Here is a 22126-nt window from a genome sequence, read left to right on the forward strand (position 1 = left end):
GCAGTCAACTCCTTCTACACATGTCAGTTCTTTCCCTCCCCCAAAGACATTGGTGCTGAGGGCAGATTTCCTTTAACTTCTTTGTGCCTGGGAATCTGAGCTGCCAGAAGACTTAACGTCAACGCTGGTGTGTAGCTCCCAAGTCATCTGGAAGAAGAGTCATCATGGAAAATTTGAACCAGACATGAAGGAAGGGTAGATTTTGAAAGATAAAGATTCGATGCTTCAGATAACAGGAATAATAGAAAGAAAAGAATGCCAACTTGGGGAACAATGACAAGAGCAGGTAATTCTTGTAGCTATCAGAGGTAAGAAATGAGGCTGCTGCTCAGGTGCAAGTCAGAGCAGAAAATGGATATGATAAAAACAGTTTTTGATGACCCTAAATCAGCAATCTTTGGAAAGGGTGGAATAGGACAGGAGAGTCAAATACAGATAACATTTTATGTTAAAAATCCATGAGGATTGTGGGCTTACTTAATAATAAAGCCATGGGAAAAGTTGGAGTCATGGAGGCTTGAAAGTTTTGAGTCTATTTGAGAAGAAGAAAAAGGAAGTGTCCTTCAGACAGAGGTGACATGTCTGACTTTCCTGTAGAGTTAATGTGGTTGTAAATGTCTGAGTTTCAATATATCTCCCTTCCATCCAGTGGTTGACCAAAATACTCCTCTTTCATGAAGTGATGTTTGATTAAAGTTCTCCAGCAAATTCTCTATTTCAACCGTGGCTTCAAGAAGATAACAATGAAGAAATAGTTGAGCTGCTATGAGGGATAATCTGTAGCTTCAGTATTTTTTCAAAAACATGCTGCTCTGGGCTAGGCATACAATTAAGGAGACTGAAAGAGCTCAGAAAAGGGGGGGGAGAGAGAGAGAGAGAGAGAGAGAGAGAGAGAGGGAGAGAGAGAGGGAGAGAGAGAGGGAGGAAGGGAGGGAGAGAGAGCATCTTCCACAATGCAGGCAAGTTTTCTTCCTCTTCCCCGAGGGTGTCTTTCCCTACTTTAAACCTGAGGTTCTTATTTACATTGGATGCCATATTTGAAATGCAAACTGCCTCAATAGATTACTAATTTTATTCTGGATAGGTTATGTATTAAGATAGCCAAATTATTCATTTTTAGACACACTCATGTCCAGTGGTTTGGTCATAATCACTTGGTGAAATCAAGTAGGAAAGACATTATACAAACAATTTTGTGTTTTGTAATCAGCCTTCCAAAGACAAGTTCTTTCTGGCTTTCAGCCATAGGAAACAAGATGTTTTATTTCAATGTGAATTTCCTGATTCCATATTTAAATAAAATAACAAAAATATGTGACAGATGAGGAAAACAATGATTCTGATTATATGATTGGACTAAATTGCAGAAGTAGAGGAGGAGAAAGAAATGGAGGAGAGGCTATTTTCAACTGTGAGCAGGGTCATGATAATTAAAATTATAATTTTGGATAATAGGATTATTATATTTTTATGTAACACCATAATCAAACCATTGTTTTGGGGGGAGTGTGCTAAGCCTTCCCATTTTAACTTCACCATCTCCTCTGTTTTTGTTTTTAGCTTTTGTGTAGTTCACTCAAATCAGAAATATCAAATTCTGTGAACAGCTGTGCTTATTTCTGGCTTATTTCTCTGCTGAGGAAATGCTCAGATTCTCCTGAAGAAATTGGCTCTTATGAGGTATCTCATCCCAAATGTAAACTAGGAGACAGATTTTTTTTTTTTAATAGCTTGAGAAAGAAATGGTCAGAGGCAATGGATCTGACTTTACCCATCTTTGAATTTCTATTTCAATTTCTTTAACTCAGAGCTGCAGGATGGCAGAACTGTCATGATGCCCCCATGCAGTGGCCCATTAGGAAATTAATGACATTAACAATCCAGGCCCTTCCATTGGCATATGAGAGGACAGGTGACTCTTACTCTAGGAAGCTGGCTGTAATTTCCCATCTGCCAGCCTAGGTCAATAGGCCTTCCTTAGGAACCTCTCTCTCAACACACTAACTATAAAACCTGTTTTTATAGCAAGGCCTTGGGTGACTCCTCCAGCAGAGGAGGAACAGACAAGGTACCTTATTTAACATCACAGGTGATATCTAGCACAGAATGTAATACATCTAAAATGCTCAGTGACTATCCTAAAGATAGTCAGTTTTTAAATTTAACTGGATACAGCTGGAAGACTTGGGTATGAATGATGGGCTATGCCAGAAGATGCAGTCACCGAGGGATATCAGTCCCGCTTTCAGGAATGGGATTCTGGAATTAGGGTGTCCTGCAGGCTCCCAGAGCTCCAGCAGGAGACGGTAATGTCAACACCTCAGACCTTGCTTAATAAGACACAGCTCAAGGTTGTTCTTTCTGGATTACTTCTCGGGTAGTGCTCACAGTACTCAGTAATTCCCAGTTGTTCCGCAGAGGGGGATGTGGCATTGCTGAGCAACTGAAATTGGCAGAGGGATCACAATGGTGGCATCAAAGCATTCTGGGGTGGAGGACTTCAGAATGGCTGTGGACCAAGTCACATGGAGACTTCAGGGGGTCCACACTCCCAGGGGAGGTAAAGAGCTATACAGGGAATGCACTGGACTCCAATTCGCTAAGACTTGGGGGGATCAAAGAGCAACATGAGTTTTGGGGAGAGACTGGTGCATTGCAGAAGCAAAGGGTCCAGAGACATTTAGCAGCCAGGGGGCCTCCACCAAAGACCAAACACTTTCTGAGTAAGACAAGGAGAACAGGAAGCAATGCATCCATAAGAGTGGGTGGATATATAGACTCTTCCAACTATTGTATTAAACTATAACCAGACCTGGAAAAATATGTGAATTTTGTATTTTTGGTTTTATTATATATACTGTTACCAGAGATGTAGTTTTTTTGAAGACAATGGGAGTATTTTGCCACAAAATATAGAAATTGCTTTTTCCCTGCACATGTGAATGGAGTATGAAGAAACTTGTAACCCAGCAACAGATTAAGTTAATCTAATCTGCTGATAAGCAAGGAAAGAAAGACATGGCTGAACTTGAGGCTAAGCAGAGAGCAAAGGGACTGGGGCAGAGTTTGTATCTGAGTGGGAAGGTGAATTGGTGACATATAACTTAATCATTGCTACCTCCAGCTCCATTAAGGGTCAGGAGGCCTGAAAAAACCTGAATATTGGGCCTCCCAGGTGGCGCAGCGGTTGAGAGCTGGGTTGTGAAGCTGCCTGCAGCCTCTGCGGCACTGGTTCGATGCCCGGCTGCTCCCCGGCCACTGGAGGAGGGTCCCACATGGTGCGCAGACCTCTCCTGCCGCCCGCTGCTCCCTTCAGCAGTGTACCTCGGTCCTTCTGCCTGCTCTGCTCCCCGCTCTGGCTCTGGTGAATTCTCTCACCCTCCCATGCTTCTGACTGTACCCAGTGCTTGTATAAATAAATAAATAAAATAAATAAATCTTTAAAAAAATTTAAAAAAAACCTGAATATTAGCAAAGATGAGGACTAATGCTTAACTCATTGTAGGGTAAGGAAAAATGTCAGGCTTTTCTGCCCTCCCACCATCAGGATAGATGATGGATCCTTGCGGTCCTGAATGCATGCCTGATGGCGGGCACCTGGAATATGTTGTGGGCATAGGTAGATGGGATTCACCTGGGCTAGGACTGTGCTTTTAAGGGCGGCGTCACGGGGACGCCAGTAGAAGCCGAAAGAGAAGCCGAGAAAGAAGTAGCAGAAGCCAGGGCCTCCCCGGTGGCACAGCGGTTGAGCGCTGGGTTGCGAAGCTGCCCGCGGCCTCTGCGGCGCCGGTTCCATCCCCAGCTGCTCCCCCTCCACCGGAGGAGGGCCCCACATGGCGCGCTAGACTCCCCCTGCCGCTCGCTGCTCCCCTCAGCAGTGTACCTCAGTCCTTCTGCCTGCTCTGCTCCCTGTTCTGGCTCTGGTGAATTCTCTCACCCTCCTGCGTTTCTGACTGTACCCAGTGCATTAAACCAAATAAATAAAACATGCCTCTATTAAAAAAAAAAAAGTAGCAGAAGCCGAAAGAGTAAGCCGATGAAAGAAGTAGCAGAAGCCAAGAGAAGATCGGAGAGCCCATAGAGTGAAGACCTGCGCAGGCCTCCCAGCCGCCCCCCAGTACCCCTGCCTGCCGTGTACCTGGTAATCGCAATAAAAACCTGCAAAACCACTGAGGACTCTGACTCCTCCTCTACCCAGTCTGCTGGATTTTAGAAAACCTGCTCAGTGGAACCATTCCTGCCCCTACACTCATGAAACAGTAAGTGTTATTATTGTTACTCTTTGAAAGAATCACTAAAGAAATGGAGTGGTAAATGGAGGGGTTCCCAACAGAACAAAGGCCAATAGAATGTAGAACAGATTGAGAGTTGGCCCTTATTTTCACATATTTTTACAGTGATTACTTTTGCACCTCCAAATTATCCAAATGAACAAAAATAAGTATTTTCCTCTATATCCAATGGGACCCAGAAGACCGAAACACAAAATGACAATACCTGCATTAGAGCTCATTTGGTCTTTCATGTAGTAGGTAAGGTACTGAGGATGTATTAAATATGCAAAGATTGCTTGAGTAGTTTCCTTTCTCTTGCTTAATTTTTTTTTCTGACACTAAACACAATTGTACTAAATAACATTTAAGTTCAGTTATCTAGCATTTATCTAGGCCAAGGACTATAAGCACTTTATAAAAATTTACTTAGTTTATCAACAACTCTAGGAAGCAGGTGCTGCCCCATATTTCTGACAAAGGACATTAAGCAATGTGATTTAACAGCTCATAGGTAGCAGATGTGGAGTGTGATGCCAGGTTTTAAGCAACCCTACGTGCTTAACTTGTGCACCAGACTGTTCTACAAAGATCCAGCAAAACATTGTGAATATTTGCTACATGCACATGCTGTGGAAGATACAAAGAAAACTCAGGCAAGGAAGGTCACAGGGTGTAAGCTCTAGATGCACACTCTCTAAAAGGAGACACAACATATAGGTACAAACAAAAGGAGACAACAGACATGGACAAACCCAGCTGTTATTTATTGAGCGTTTTGGAGCGCGGAGCCAAAACACCACACCTGAGGCTTCTGATGAGCTCCAGCAAGAACGCCCAGGAAACCTGAGATTCTTCCTGTGCAGGCACCTCTCCAGCCCCTAGAACCCAGTCTCAGAACCTGCTGCTCACCCGCTGCTCTCACTGAACCACAGGGTTATCTGGGCACTCAGGAATTTGGTCAATGTGATTGGTTTCACACAGTGCACTTTGTCATTTAAAGAAAAGTGGGTGAATTGACATGTTCCTCTAAAGTGTAAAGTGGGTGTTCGAGGGGCTTTAGTACCAGAGAGACTTACTTGGCTTTAAACCATTCTCCAAACTATCCTCATTTATAGAAGTAGTTATTGTGGACATCAGGGAAAGTTAATACACTTGAAAGTATTTGACAATACCAGGGGCTCCAGAGGAAGAACAAGCTGAAACAGAATGCAGGTCATAGAAATGAGAGTGATTCTCACTTGAACTATCGACTCTTTGCTCACCAAGTCTTCTTTCGAATCACTCCTACCTTCTACAGTCCATCATTTTAGAGATTTTCCTGCATGTAATATTTTCTCTAACTTTCTTGCCATGTTTTCTCTGCAATTTATCCATACGATCCTTAAGCACAGGGATTGTGAATTTCTTTTGTATTTGCTTTCCCTAGAATCTAATAAAATGTCTACACAGAGCCTTCATTCTGCAGTGCGAGGACTTACATAGCGCTTTTCAATTTACAATTAATTTCCCATGCATCTCCTCATTTCATCTTGCCACTCCTCTCCTGGGCCTTCTTGGGTCTCAGATCTCTGTGATCAGACAGAGGACAGACTAAGTAATGATCAGGTTTCAGCATTAAGCGTGTATTCTGATACTTATCAAATTTTTCTTTGCCACCTCCTTTTCTGTAACCCTGTGCCCTCTGAAATGTATCTCAGTTACACACCCTCGGGTCCTATGCCTCCAAAGAGGGGTTCACACAGCCAAAGAAAACCAAGGGATCGCATGCTCCAGCAGTCTTGAAGGAAAGCAACCTAAGTTTATCATCCAGATTCTTTAAGGCATTAACATTTTCTGACCCAGTTCAAGCAAGATTATTTATTTTTTTTTAAGTATTTTGAAGTACTCCTCTCTTTTCCAACTTTTTGTTTTTTAAAAAGATTTATTTATTTATTTATACATGCACTGGGTACAGTCAGAGGCGCGGGAGGGTGAGAGAATTCACCAAAGCCAGAGCGGGGAGCAGAGCAGGCAGAAGGACCAAAGTACACTGCTGAGGGGAGCAGTGGGCAGCAGGAGAGGTCTGCGCACCATGCGGGATCCTCCTCTGGTGGCCGGGGAGCAGCCGGGGATCAAACCGGCACCGCAGAGGCCGCGGGCAGCTTTACAACCCAGCGCTCAACCGCTGAGCCACCAGGGAGGCCCAACAAGCAAGATAATTTAAATGTGAGCTTGTCTAATGGTATTTTACCACAAATACAGTATTTTTTAAAAATGACTTCATTTTAAAGCCGAATTCAATGAAAATCTTCACAAATTAATATATATGATTTTAAAAAATCTTATCTGAGAACCAAGTGCACTGGCATCTGTAACTTGGAGTAGCAAAGGAAATATTGATAATTCTGAAAGTATTTTCTGAAGATTGGTTAACTCTTTGATAAAGTAGCAAAATTATTTACTTTTAGGGGAGACTAGAGATCTGGGAAGCAAGTCCTTGTCATTTTTCCACATCTCCATCTTTGCACTCATGAAAAAAAAAAAAAAGATTATTATAGTGCTTACAGGCACAGATGGCCAGTAGCAACTCTATTCCCATGTAAGAAATCCAAACCTGTACCTAAGAGAGCAAAATGATGAACTATCTTAGCGAGACAAAGACATGGTAGGTGTGTTTTGCTGTTGCATTCCGCCATTTGAGTGAAAAGATCATGAAGTGTGTTTTTCTCTCCTTCTGTGTCCTCCTTCCTCACCTCTCTGAATTTCCATCCTTTTTAATTTAACTGCAATTCTATTGCTCAGCAGAGAAGATGAATGGGAAAATGTGGATGAAAACCACTACAGAGGAGTCACAAGCCTCACACGGAGGAAAGGCAGAGTGACTTCTTACATAATACTGGGGAGGACTCTTTTGGTAACAAATGTGGAACCTGCCTTGAATCAGACAAACCCCATCTTGTCTTGTCTCTGACGGCCATGTTGAGACTGCTGGGTAATTGCTGAGGCAGCAACTGGCATATGGAATCTATAGGAGACCTGCTGAGGTCACTCTAGATCCCCACACTGCAGCATACCTGCGAAGGGTGAGGACCTTCCATGTACTCTGGACAAGGCACTCTGCAAATCTCCCTGTCTGCACTAATCTTATAGCAATCCAAGTCCTGTAGGTTTTCACACAGGCTCTGTTATGCAACCCTCATGCTTACATCACTGGCCATTGCTCAATCTCCAGCCTCTCTCTCCTCTGCTGGGTGAGGGGGCGGGGACTAAAAGTTCCAAACCTCTAATCATGTGGTTGGTGCCCCTGGGAACAGACCCCATCCCAAATTACCTAGGGGCTTTCCAAAAGTCACTTCATTAGCATAAGATGTGTTTGAAAGGGGTTTGTCCGATCAGACACTCATTTCACCTTTATGGCTCTGGAGCAATTTTAGAAACTCAGGGAAAAATACCACTCACGTGGATTGAACAGAAACAAAACAAAGGAACAGACAAAATTAAACCAAAAAAATCCTGGAAATATGATTGTAGAATCGAGGCAAGCAGAGGGAAAAGATAGCGGATGGAGCAAAGTGGGAACAGCGTAAGATGGACTGTGGTGTTTACCAGTGCGTTGGTAGTGGGTGTGGTGTGCTAACAAACATCTGAAGAGGCATGAGCTTATACCCCTAAATTCTATACCAACGTTATCTCAATTTAAAAAAAAATGCAGTTTTATTAAGAAAAGACCAAATGTTGTAACCAAAGATGGACCATTGCTCTTAGCCCACAGGAAATTACAAGGTTGTGGGGAGCCATGATCCAGCAGCCATGGAGGGAGATCACATATATAGGTACTATATATCACACTTTCATTATGTCTGTTACTTCACCTAAGAGTCAGTTTCCAAAACGTGCGTGGCCCTGAGCAGAGATGATGATGGGCAGGAGCTCTGTGGAGCCCGGGACACAATGACCTACTCTTTCCATTGACTAGTCCTAAAGGTCTGGAGATATTTTTCTTTCTTTTTTTCTTTTTTAAGATTTATTTATTTATACAAGAACTGGGGTATAGGTCAGAGGTGCGGGAGGGTGAGAGAATTCACCAGGCACAGAGTGGGGAGCAGAAAAGGCAGAAGGACCAAAGACACTGCTGAGGGGAGCAGCGGGCGAGACAGGAGAGGTCTGCCATGCCATATGTTATCTCACCAGCTGGCCGGGATCGAACCTTCACTGCAGAGGCTGCGGACAGCTTCACAGCGCTGCGCTCAACCCGCTGTGCCACCAGGGAGGACCAAGATATTTTTCTTGTTGTTATTCAGAAACAAAATCTGGTCTCTGCCAGGGATGAAGTATGAGGGTGGGTATGAAGGCAGTGGGATGGCTCTCTGGGAGCAGAGCAGATTTGGGGAGACCATCCCAGGACTCCATTTTTTCTGTGCCACCTGTGAAGAACTTCTCCTTATGGCTGTTCCAGAACAAACTCTGGGTCCAGATGTCCAGCTGTGTGTGTGTGTGTGTGTGTGTGTGTGTGTTGGGGGTAAGTGGTACTGTAGTAGGTAACAGTACGTGGGTGCATGTACCAGCATAGGCAGGAACTTGAACATTAATGAGCCCTTGAACTCTGCCTTTGGCTGAACCCACAAACTCCAAGTTCTGAGCCTTCCCGGGGTTTTGCAGGGTGAATTGGCTCTCTGCTTGTTACTTCCCAGATAAAAGGTGCCTAGATTTTATGTTATACCACTTTGTTTCCATCTACTGGTTTCCAGTTTTCAAAAAATGTATCAAAGTCTTTTATTCACTAGCATCTTCTTTTCTGGTTCTCTTTATCTTTATGGATTAATGTTTTTTAACTGGGTGGGGGAGGAGTTACATGTGCTGACGGATGATATGCTAGTTAATCTGGCTGCAGGTCAAAAGGAATGATAGTGGATGTGCTTTTTATATAACCTTCAGTCTACCCTGATCAGCGGATCCCAGCAGCCAGTCATTGCAGCTATCTGGGTAGTTCTCTAAGCTTAGAAAGTCTCATTTACTTCTTTTTATTATTATTATTATTATTATCATCATTTTATATATTTTTACATCATTTTTAATTTTTGCAGAATGTATGCATTTTCATCTTGGTTACAGTCCCCATACAATTCCCACCCCTCTTTGTTTTGATCCTACTCCCTCCCCCCACCCCCTGTAGTATGTCTCTGGTTTATAGTTGCTCACTCATAGCAGGAATTTAGAAAACCTAAATAAGGGACCAGGAAAAAGACTAATTTTAATAAAGTAAAAATCAAAAATCATTCACTTCTTTATCCTCTGCATTCTCCTTTAGATGTTCAAGTCTCTTTGCAGAGGTTACTTAGCATAGTGGACTAGGATTTTGTCAGGTTGGCCAGAAATAGCAAACTATTTTGCTATTTGTGTTCAATAATGATTGTGACTTTATGCGTTGGGAGTTAACTTGCGGGTCCTTTTTAGATTAAACATATGCAATGTTCAGAATGTATAATGTAGTCATAAGCAACTGGCTAATGTGATTTCAATAACTGAAAAAATTAGTCATCTTGCTGTCGTCCTCCCTCCTCTGTCTGTATACATCTCAGGAAAATAGACAAAGTTCTTGTTGGACAGGAATAAAGTGCAGCTCTAAATTCTGGAAAAGCAGATACCCATTTGTCTAAACAAGCTGTCACAAAGATATTAGGATTACAATATTGTGATAATAGCTTCTATTTATTGAGTAATCAGTTTAAGTATTTGGTTAAGGTTTAAAAATATCTTTTTAAGTATCAAAAAGCCTTATGTAATAGTATTATCTACATGTTTACATGTGGAAATGAAGCTTAGGAAAGTTATGAGGTGCAGTGACAGTCCAGAAAGGATTTGGACAGTATTCTGCATGTCTGCAAATCCCACAGACTCCATATTGCAGTAGGAGGTGATGAAAATGACATTCATTTATAAACTTTTAGGAAATGCTTGGCAACTCCCTTTAGGAGCCATCCGTCTGTACTGTGTGTTCATTCCATTGCACCTCCTCACCTCAGTTAAGAAGTTTGGTAGATCTGCAATTAGATTTTTTAATATTTTGAGCTCTATGAAAGGTACAAGGCTATGGTTTATTTCTTCTCTCCCATGTTTTTTCTCTTTTTGATGTGATTTTCAAATGCTGATGAAGATATAGGCTCTTTTTCTTGCAGCTCTGATGAAAATCTGACTCAGAAAGTCTTCATCTGAAGAAAGAATATATCTCACTGTAAAAATTCCCTTAACTTCAGTTTTCTCTTCACCATTAAAAATAGTGTTTATGATAACATAGCTATGCTACAATTAAACATCCTAAGAAGACATTCAACTTGTCAAAGCTGGCTTTTTAGATTAGCTTGGAACCATTATCAGAATAACAAAGTAGATCTGAACTTGGAGCGCAAATTTCAGCTTTATGGGGCTTCTGATGACCTCATTGTTTCAATAAATGAGTACATCAGCTTTACTTGCTCATCAGGAGAGTCCTACTCTGTGCTCGCAATGACTCAGAATGTACCAGATGTCTCCCACACAGAGGCTCTGGATTCTCCATCCAGTGTCCCTGCCAGTCGTATGTCAAAGCAACATCATCTCCACTTCAGCTCCTGATGAGGGGAAACTGCCTTCTTCAAGGTCCATTACCTCACTTTGAGCCCATCCCATTCCTTTCCTTTCCTTTGTTTTTGGGAATATGCTAAATGCACTGGCCTACAGTGAGGGATCCTCCCCCTACCACAGGTGAGACTTTGCGTAAATCCCAGGATCTCATCCCAACAAGCATCATCTCCCTGGTGCTGGCAGGAGAGACCAAGATTGTGTGGAGAAAAATTGAGGCATTCTTGATACAGGATTCCTGGAAAGGCCTTATCAACCACACCCCCTTCAAGATTGCACCTCCTTTTCACTCCTCGAGTCCCAGGACTTCTCAATCCAAGGGTGATTTCCCATTTACTCCTCCCACCTCCCAGATATTTGACAGTATCTGAGAGAGTTTTGATGCTCACAATGGCATCTTGTGGCTAGAGACCAGGGAGGCAGCTTAACATCCTACAGAGCAACAATAGGCCTGACAACAAGGAATTACAGGGTTGCAAACAGCAACAGAGCCCTAAGCACAGAGGTAAACAGACAAATGTCAGGAAATCACTCCTTTCCCTGTCCATTAATCAAGTCTTTTCATGTGGTGAAAACTCTGCTCAACATCAAGGAGGCTAAAAGGAATTTTAATAGTGAGGGAAGGTAGTGTGATGGGTAAGAACACTGACGGGGCCACACTCCCTGGGTTCAAACCCAACTTGGCCACTTACAAGCTGCTGTGAATGTGGGCAAGTTCCACAACTGAGCTGAGTCACACTTTTTTGTCTGTTAAATATCATCCAACAATAGCATGTACATTCTAGGCTTGTTGTGATGATTAAATGAAGAGGCCCTTTTACATAGGCCTCTGTCTCTCTTCTCTCCTCCTTCCTCTTAAAATAACCTGGATGCATTAGAAACCCCTTACTCACTGAAGAGATCAGTTCTCCAACCCTCTAGTGAGACCTGGTAATGATTCAGTTTAAGGAAAAGAGTCCAAAGTTAGGTTATGTTCCAGTTCTGACCTGGTCGCCAGGCTTGGCAAAATGTTTTACACTGTTCAGGCCTCTTTTTCCTGATGTACAAAAATGGGGATTTTGGTACCTGCCAAATCATATGGTTACCAGGAAGATAAAATGAAATAATAAATGTGAAAACAATTTGAAAAGATATTATCACATATTTGAACTTTGGGGGGTAATATTTCATGTTACATATTTTATATTTTCCTACATTCCCAGGTCTCCCCCAATACTGAAAAAATCCATCTCCTTGAAAACAGTAAAACTGAGAAAGTTTAGGTAAAATATCACAATTCTTTAAGGCAATTTGTCAAATACCATCAGATGAACAATCTGTAGTGAGGTATAGTCAAACACAGGAGCGTGTGAGGCCTCACACGACATGGTCTTTTCCTGCTCCAGTTTCTGAGCCTGAACTGTGGTGCTCCCTCTACCTCAGTTCTGACTGGAATTGTTGATCTCAGTGTGACATCCTGACTTGACCCTGTTGTGCTTCCAACCTCACTTCCTGTTTGTGTCATCTGTGTGGAACAAGGCCCAGGCTTAGACAAGCAGAACCCCTTCCAAATCCACAGCCTCTCCTCCCTTTCTTTCTTCCTCCCTGAGCCCAGGCTGTTCTCTGTGATCCATGATCAAGGAAACACTTCAGCTCCACTCCATTTACAGCACCAGAATTTACTGACCCAAATCAATCAATATTCTCAGCTCTAGGTGAAAGGAGCTGTCAAAATGTATCATAATGGACACATGTCCACCTCATAAAGCTCTCAGTAGAAATACCAGAGCGAGGGAGCATGACCCCTTGTAAAATTAATTGTTCCAATTGGGGATTACAGAGGATTAGGTGGGAGCAAGCCTCTGTGGTGCTATTCTGTCTCTTTTCTGCCAGACTAAAAAGCGCCTTCGCATCCCAGGGCCAGTGCCCTCATGTGTGAGGCTTATTTTTACCAGACCACTTGTACCAAACATTGAGTTTTCCAATTAACCTCTTTGGTCATCCTGCTGATTTTCCCTTAGGAACTAGACAGAAACAAATATGGTGGTCATTGCGTCCACACAAGTCTACCACGCAACTTTGCCTCCAATAGATAAAAGTCATTCACACCAGCCTTGCCACCCAGACAACAATGGGGGCAGACATCCCCATGTCTCCACCTCAACTCCTGCAGTTCTTCATAAGGAAGACTGGCTTGTCCTATGTTTGTTCTCTGGGGGATTTGCTGCTATGCTCCCTGTCTCCTTCTTTATAAACCTATCTGTTTAGGTGTTATGTGAAAGTAGGGTTGACCTGAATTTCCCATCCAATATGCAACCTGATCCCACTCAAAGCAAAACCAATCATTGTCATTTCCTCCAGAATCCCAGAAGACTGTATCATTACATTTGTGCAGATACGGAAATTTCCACGTGGCCCCACCCCCAGGGGCAAGAAGCTATGCCACGTGACCTAAGTCCACAGTGACCTCTCAGTGTTTCCATTAAGATATTGGAAGGGTTTTTGCTCAATTTATCCTCTGGCTGACTTGATTCTGTCTTAGACAATGGATGCTTTTATAAAGAAAATGTTCTTGGCTTGTAAATCGCTGGGGTTTTTTTTTTGTTGGTTTTTTTTTTTGTTTTTAAAGAGTCCACTGCAAATGTAAAAATTGATTTCCTTCGCTGCTTTTTCTTAATTCCAAATAATGCTTTGTGCACTGCTGCTGCCTCAAGGAGCAGGAAGGCCATAATTTACCAGATGTGAGGCTATTAGGTCTTCATTTCCTGAAGCAATGAATTAGCAACTCTTTTTCCCTGTCACAGAAAATTGTCACCTAAATAGCCCAAGATACAATGGCAAGTCCAATTAATGTTTTGTTTCTTCAAGAGAGCCCAGCTGAAAAAATGAATTGACTGAGTGAGAGGTACATTTTGTAGGAATTACTGAGTTGGAGGGGAGAGAGTTCTGCAATAAAAACTTTTATTTTATCTATTCCATTACATAAATGTTTCCCAAAATTCCACAAGGATTTCCCTTTTCAATTAGTCAACATGAAAGATGACAGGTGATAATTTTGATTTTGCTTGCTTTGATTCTCTGGAAGAAAACTCTTAAATTTCCCTTGTAAAAGTGGCAAGTGGTAGCAGTGATAGGGCCAAGTTCCAGGTGCCATATTCTTTTTCAGTTGGAGAAGTATCTTGAGGACCAAGAGTAAAGCAAAGTCTAGACTCTTGTCCTAACATAAATTTAAAATTTTTAATAGTATCTTAAATTTATATTCCATTTAGTATTATATTTAGCATTACATTTAATTTTATACTACTGTTAAGATGATTAATAGGGCCTCCCCAGTGGCGCAGCGGTTGAGCGCTGGGTTGTGAAGCTGCCCGCAGCCTCTGTGGCACCGGTTCGATCATCGGCTGCTCCCCGGCCACAGGAGGAGGGTCCCACATGGCGCGCAGACCTCTCCTGCCACCCGCTGCTCCCCTCAGCAGTGTACTTCTGTCCTTCTGCCTGCTCTGCTCCCCGCTCTGGCTCTGGTGAATTCTCTCACCCTCCCGCGCTTCTGACTGTACCCAGTGCATGTGTAAACAAAACAAACAAACAAACAAACAAATAAATAAATAAATAAATAAACATGCCTCTATTTAAAAAAAAAGATGATTAATAACTTGAGAAGAAACATATAATTTGACTTACCTGTAGCTCATCTGAATAGATAGTATATTCTTGACCTACTTTATTTATGATAGGGTGTAATTTGTATTGGGAAGAAAATATCCTCTGAAATTGATTTTGCTATTTTCTTTTCAAAATGAGAATTGACCTTTATCTGATAAGAAACATAGATATTGGAGTTAATGTTATGTAGTCTATGTCTACAAATGTACAGAAGATTAAGCATGCTTTTCTCTTATTTTGCATTTAGTTAACTGTGTCTAAATCATGTGAGTTAGCATCGAACATGCATAGAGGTGGAGCACCGCTGACCTTGAGGAACTTGGGATTCCAGGGTGGGGTGTGTGTAGTGGTGGTGGGGGGGTCTGGAGGGATGCCCTTTAAAGCATTTACTAGGAAACATACAAAGAAAACAGAGCCCATGTGGTAGTAGCTACAGGTATTGGAGCCAACTTTTCGAAACTTGAGGGAAGAGTTGTCAGGACAGCCTGGCCTTTCTTTTCCTAAGAAATTTTCCAAAATAAAGAAGAGGCTGGGCTTCCCTAGTGACCTAGAGGTTAAGTCTCAGCACTACACCTCGTCAGCCTTCCCCCTGCAGCCTGAGTTCAATCCCTGACCGGGGAGCAACCTACATATGGTGCAAAAGATTTCTCCTTTCTCCCCGCTGCTCCCCTCAGCAGTGTATTTCAGTCAATCTGCCTGTTCTGAACCCTGCTCTGTCTCTGGTGAATCCTCTCAACTCCCGTGCTTCTGACCTACACCCCAGTTCTTGTATGCATAAATAAATAAATAACTTATTTTTTAAAAAAGAGAGTGGTGGGCATTGGGGTCCAACTGTAGAGGTAGGGAGAGGAGAATAGAGGAAATCTGCTGAAAAATCTGACAATCACCATCTTTTCCTTTACATTTATGTAAAGTGTTCATGAGTTTGAAGGGGTAATAGGAATGGTTTAGAAAAAAATCACTTTTATCAATGGGACAATATTGAACAAAGGAGAGTAGGCTTTTGAAAAGTGGTATATAAAAGTGATGAGTATAATTAATACTAAAACCATGTTCCAGAGCCTGATATAAGAAGAGGGCATGTAAACTCTTAGAGAGTCATTATGGTTCATCTCACATGGTAACATCAGGAAAATCCATCCCTTAGCTTTCTCTAGAAGACAATGACCCTTGAAACTCAACATAGGATGTAGAAGCCAGCACCTGAAACATGCCTGTTAATTCCATGTAGATCCTAAAAAATACACAACTAAGTCTTTCATTCTTCAAGTTTTCCTCAGCTATATGCTAAGACTATGCTTTCTATTTCATTGTTGCTGGGTCTCCTCCTGCACCCTACTCTTACCCTGATGAATTGGTAAGGCTCTAAGTCCCTTGAGTAAGCTTTGTGCCTTCCCTCTGTGGGTATTTGTGGGTGTTGTTTTCACTGCCTGAAATAAATCACTCTAACAACCTACTTTATTGCATTTTCATTCAAAATCCTTCCATTTTCCAAGATCTAGCTCAATTTCTATACACAAGTCCTCTGCATCCCTTTTCAGTGAGTCAGTTGACAATACTTATAAAAGACACTTCAAAATCCCTTTGGAGGAGCAAAGACTATGCATTGGAGCAAAAAAAGTTTGTTCAATAAATGGTGCTGGGAAAACTGGGTCGCTACATGCAAAAGAATGAAGCTTGACCACTACCTCACACCGTACACAAAAATCAACTCAAAATGGATTAAAGAACTAGACATAAGACCTGAAACCATAAAATACATCGAAGGAAATATAGGCGAAACACTACGTGATATGCACATCAAAGACATCTTTATAGACACATCACCCAAAGCAGTGATAGTGAAGGCAAAGATCAACACCTGGGACTACATCAAATTAAAAAGCTTCTGCACAGCAAAAGAGACAATAACAAAAGCAAAGAGAAACCCCACCGACTGGGAGAACATTTTTGCACACAACACTAATGGTAAAGGACTGATCACAAAAATCTGCTCATGTGACTCAACAACAACAAAGAAAATAATCCAGTCAAAAAAATGGGCAGAAGAGCTAAAAAGAAACTTCTCTGAAGAGGAAATGCAAATGGCCAACAGGCATATGAAAAAATGTTCAACATCACTTGTAATCAGGGAAATGCAAATCAAAACTACATGAGATACCATCTTACACCAGTGAGAATGGCACATATTAAAAAAATTAGCAACAACAAATGTTGGCAAGGATGTAGAGAAAAAGGAACTCTCCTGCACTGTTGGTGGGAGTGCAAACTGATCCAACCACTATGGAGAGCTGTGTGGAGATTTCTTGACCTACTAAACATAGAGCTTCCATAGGATCCAGCAATTCCACTCCTAGGTATTTACCCAAAGGACACAGAAACATCCATTCCAAAGAGCACCTGCACCCCTATGTTTATAGCAGCACTGTTTACAATAGCTAAGCTTTGGAAACAACCCAAATGCCCAAAAATAGATGACTGGATCAAGAAGATGTGGTACATATACACCATGGAATATTACTCAGCATTCAAAAAAGATAAACAAATGCAATTTGTAGCAACATGGATGGCGCTGGAAGGGATCATGCTCAGCGAAATAAGCCAGAAAGAAAAAGAAAAATACCGGATGGTCTCACTCATAGCAGGAATCTAGGAAACTTAAATAAGGGACCAGGAAAATGAATAACTATAAGAAAGTGAAAATCAAAATCAACAAAAAACTATGAACCAGAGACACTCTATGGGGGTGGGGGGCGGGGAGGGTAGGGATTGGGGTCAAAATAAGGGGATTGCAATTGTATGGGGAATATAAAAATAAAATGTATTTAAAAAAATAAAAACAAAACAAAACAAAAATCCCTTTGGAGATACAGGGAGGGGGAAATGGTGACTCTTGTTCACAGTGAAACAATTCTGCTTGAGAAGAATGAACAACCAGAGGGAAGATAACATTTGGAACACGTGTTCTTTGGTCCATCCTGAGCCCCAAAGTGAGGGTACAATTACCACTTGTTAATTCAGAATTGAGCACATCCCCCCTTTTCAGTCATCAGTCATTTAGCTCTATCACACCACTAAATTGAATCTTCCTAAAGTGTTGTCATCAGGTGCCTAGGAAAAGCACAAATAAATCAAAGTCAACATACTTTTATTTATTTATTCAAAGTTTAGGGGAAAAATGATATCACATGGTGGGTCTAATTATGAATGAAGTGTATTGAAAAGTCTTACATCAAAAAGTTTGTGTTGGCAATTCCACATGACATCATAGGATAGATACAAGAAGGATTGTATGTTGATACAAACCACTATTTTATTGCAGTTGTCTCAAGTAAGTTAAGCCTCCTCTTAAGGACTTTAACAAATGTTTACCTTTTCTAGGCAATTACTTAATTTTCCAATTATCCAGAAAGTGAGCTCATTAGAGAACAAACTATACTAAATAATCTGAACACATGGTATTGAAATTAGAGAACGCTGATTTTTGTTTGTTTGCCTGTTAATATTTAATAAGGAGGTACGGACTCGACCTTGAACATTTTTTTTTTTTTAATTACAAAGCTTCTTTTTCTATTTGGAACCAGCTTTCCATTTTGCTCTCATAGTCCATCTACCCATTTAAATGGAGGTTTTCAGATGCCAGGATCATTAAATTCTTGTAGTAGGGGGAAAGGATTGGCTATACAGTTTTTTCCTGTTGAAACAATCCAGAATTAACTTTTGTCTGTATGTCATCATTCCTGATAGAATGGGCTGCCAAGGTGTTCTCCCAAGAATTTGATGACAGATCTTGGTAGAATTTTCACTCCTTAGAACATAGCTAAAGTGATCAGTAACCAGTTAATTGATTAGATTGTGTCATCAAGGTCAAGTTGATATGCCTCTTTTGCTTATGGATCATCTTTCATTAATTTTTTTTTTAGATTTTATTTATTTTTGCATTGAAGAACTGGGATGTAGGCCAGAGGTATGGGGGTGTATGTGTGTGAGAGAGAATTCATTAGAGACAGAGCAGGGGGCAGAACAGTCAGATTTACTGAAATACACTGTTAAGGCAGCAGTCAGCAAGACAGGAGAGATCTGCTGTACCATATGTGGGTTAGCTTCCTGGCTGGGGACCCAACTCAGGCCACAGTGACTGAGACTTAACCCCTAGGCCACCAGGGAGGCCCCTCATTAATCTATTTTTCAAAGACATCTAAGGATGTAAATAAAAGCTTGCTCAAAGATGTGCATCAAATCGTTGGAAGTGAAAGATAGGACTTTCCAACTCTTCCTTTGCATTTAGTGTAAGTTCTAGGAATTTGGATGAACAGGCATCTAAGTCCCTAACAAGGGTTGCTTTCAGGATACTCTTTTTTTCATTGGATTTCATTGTTTTTTGACTATAGGGTGTCAAGATGAGATCTCTTTATTTTATCTGGGTTCATTGAACTTCTTAGATCTATTGAAAATATTTTTCGTGAAGTTTGGGATATTTTCAGCCATTATTTCTATTTTTAGCCATTATTTCTTCTTCAAATATTTGTTCTCTCCCTGCTTTCTCTCCTTTGCACTGGGACCAGCCTCCCCACCCACCCCAACATCTAGATTAATGTGATTGGTGGTGGCAACCACATCTATGAGGTTCTGTTCCACTTCTCTTTATCTCTTTTCTTCAGATTGGATCAATTCTATTGATTCATTGTCAACTTTAGTAATTATTTCTTTATCCTACTCAGATCTGCTGTTGAATTCATCTAGTGAATATTTCATTTTGGTTACTATGTTTTTACACTCTAGAATTTTCTTCTGGTACTGTAATAGATTTGATTGTTTTATCAGTATACCCTGTATATTGAGTCATTATAAACAAATTCTGTGTTGCTTCTTTAAAATGTTTTTCAAATATAGATGCTTTGAGGACTTTGCTAAAGTCAACCCATAGAGCCTTTCAGGATTTGTTTTCATTGACCATTTCTCCCCCCAAGTATGTCATTCATAATTTTCTGCTTTTTTTTTGCATGTTTAATACTTTTTTTGTGAAAATTGGATATTTTAGATAATATGCTATAACAAACTCTGGTTATAATTTTCTGCTTTCTTTTTCTCCAGAGAGTTTTGTTCTTGCAGGGATTTTGTTTCCTTGTTTGCTCGTATTAAAATGAGCTAGCCTAGGCTTAATCAGAGAAACTTATCACCCCTGGAGCATGTGACTATTGTCTCTGCTCAGATATTTTTTCATAAATTTATTTTCATTTCTTAGCCGGACTTCCTAGAGGTAACCCCAGTGTCTGCGGAGCTCAGTGGCCAGCCAATGATTGGTCACACACTGTGACCAACTCCTCATGTCTTGAAGGTTTTCACTCTGCTAGTGGATCAGGGTTTGGTTTGAGGAGTGCATGCCAAATCAGGGCAGTCTTTAAGTCTGCCCCAGTTCTTATTTTCTGCTGGGCCTTCTCAGCTCTCACTTCATGAACACACAGATTCATACACAGCTGGGATGTATGGAATGCATATCAAGGCCCTCAATGACTAGCGCATTTCTAAGATTTCTCTGTTTGGTTCTCCGGTATTCTACTCAAATCTCAACAGGGGCTTCAACCTCAAACTGGGAGAGCTGCTGGCTTTCTCATTTGCTTCTGGGTGAAGTCTTTCATCCTGAATAATGTTAGCCTTCACCAACAGCAAAGCTACCATTTTTTCTCAGATGGTCTTGGGAGAGATTTCCAGATCACTGGCATCATAGTTATGGCTAAATCTGTCCAGATTTGCAGTTATTTTAGGAAGGATGACTTGCTGATCTATTCCTCTCTCCACACTTGAAGTTCTACCTTGTTCTTGCTACTACAATCTGTTCTTTTCAGGGCATTATAAAGGCTTACCTTGGCTTACCCATGATATTGGGCATCATTTCTCTGTAGGTGGTCACTTATTACTACCCTGAGAAAAATGGTGAGGTATCAGACCAGTATGACCATAATGTTACTGATTCCCAAGGTCTTTGTATGGGTTTCACCAGCTAATCATCCACAAATGTTTAAGGTTTCCAGCAAGGAATGTTTATTGTTGATCACAGAATATAAGAGGGGCAGGAATTATCCTCTCAACCAGAGAATGGTGAGGATTCTGGTTTGATGGGGTTGGTTAACAGGACAGAATAGGGTAAGTAGCATGTTTTAGATGAGGGGTTGGGGGGGCTATACTAGGACATGTGCAGAAAAGCCAAGTGCATTTTCTTGTCAACTGTCTCATTAGCGCTTTTTTTTTTAAGATTTTTTTTTTTTATTTACGCAAGAGCCGGGGTACAGGCCAGATTTGTGGGCAGGTGAGAGGATTCACCAGAGGCAGAGCAGGGAACAGAACAGGCAGAAAGACTGAAATACACTCCTGAGGGGAGCAGCGGGTGAGACAGGAAGGGTCTGCTCGCCATGTGGGTTGCTTCAAGGCGGGTGGGGATCAAACCAGCACCGCAGAGGCTACAGACAGCTTCACAGCGCTGTGCTCAACCACCTGTGCCACCAGGGAGGCTCCTCATTAGTGTTTTGAGTATCTACCCAGGAGTGTACATTTTTAGCATGTTAATAAGACCTCGAAGTGTCTAGGTCTTCACGACCTGCTTCTGTGCTGCCATCAGTGTCCAGATGTTTCTGGAGCCTGATAATATTTTGAAAGTATTTTTTGATGAACAGTTAGAAAGTTAAAAAGAAAAAGATTATAATCTTTGAATTTCATGGAGCTGGCCTCCCACTTAGGAACACAGAAAATGCCTAAGGAAAAATGCCTTCAGAGCAGAAACACCTTAACAAACATGGGCAGCAAGCATGTGGTCACTGGGTTCACCACTCACGCTGTGGGAATTAGCACAGGTTAGGTCCCAAGAGGGAACTCCTCCAGGTTCCACTACTTTTTGAAAAGTCAAAAGAATCTTTAAAAACTGCCAGTGAACAAACGGCAGCACCAAGTGCACACAGGACAGGGTGAGCTTTTCTTGTTTGTTTTCACTTGTGGCGGGATGGTCCTGCACCCTGGCTGAGTGCAGTGCATGCTTAGGTTTTATGCTGCTGCTCATCTATCTGGACCCTGCTGGTGACTCGAGAGAGTCTGAATGGACCCTCTGTTCCATCTGCCGTCAGCAATATCCAAACTTGAGATTTAAACTCAATCAGACTTGAACCCTCAACCAAGCATAATATCGTGACTAAAGAATGTTGTCTTTTAAAATCTAGCATGTGTTAACCACTTTAAGTGGATAATAATTTGATATCTTTCCTAGTTGTATTTTGATTATTTTTGGAAATAATATGATAAACCCTGTTTAGAAAATGATGGATTTTATATCAGAGGTTTTCTGTCTCTTCCTAGTATGACCTTTTTATATTCATAATACAGATACCTCTTGAAAATTAAAAAACACATTCTATTAGTTTAACTCTTTAGGAATACAAAGATTGAATCGGGGGATTATGATCGATTCCTGTCACCCCTTAGGCAGACATATCATAAAGCTAAATCATTATGCCATGAAGTTGACATAGTGGATGGGTCAGCAGGTAAAGCACCAAGAAAAGTCTTTTAAATGTAGCCACTGAAGTGTCTCTTCATAAAAGCATAGTTAAGATATTAATCAGATT

The sequence above is a fragment of the Talpa occidentalis genome, unplaced genomic scaffold, assembly GCF_014898055.3.
Source record: "Talpa occidentalis isolate TD23 unplaced genomic scaffold, MPIMG_talOcc4v2.1 talOcc4.8, whole genome shotgun sequence".
NCBI classification, from domain to species: Eukaryota; Metazoa; Chordata; class Mammalia; order Eulipotyphla; family Talpidae; genus Talpa; species Talpa occidentalis.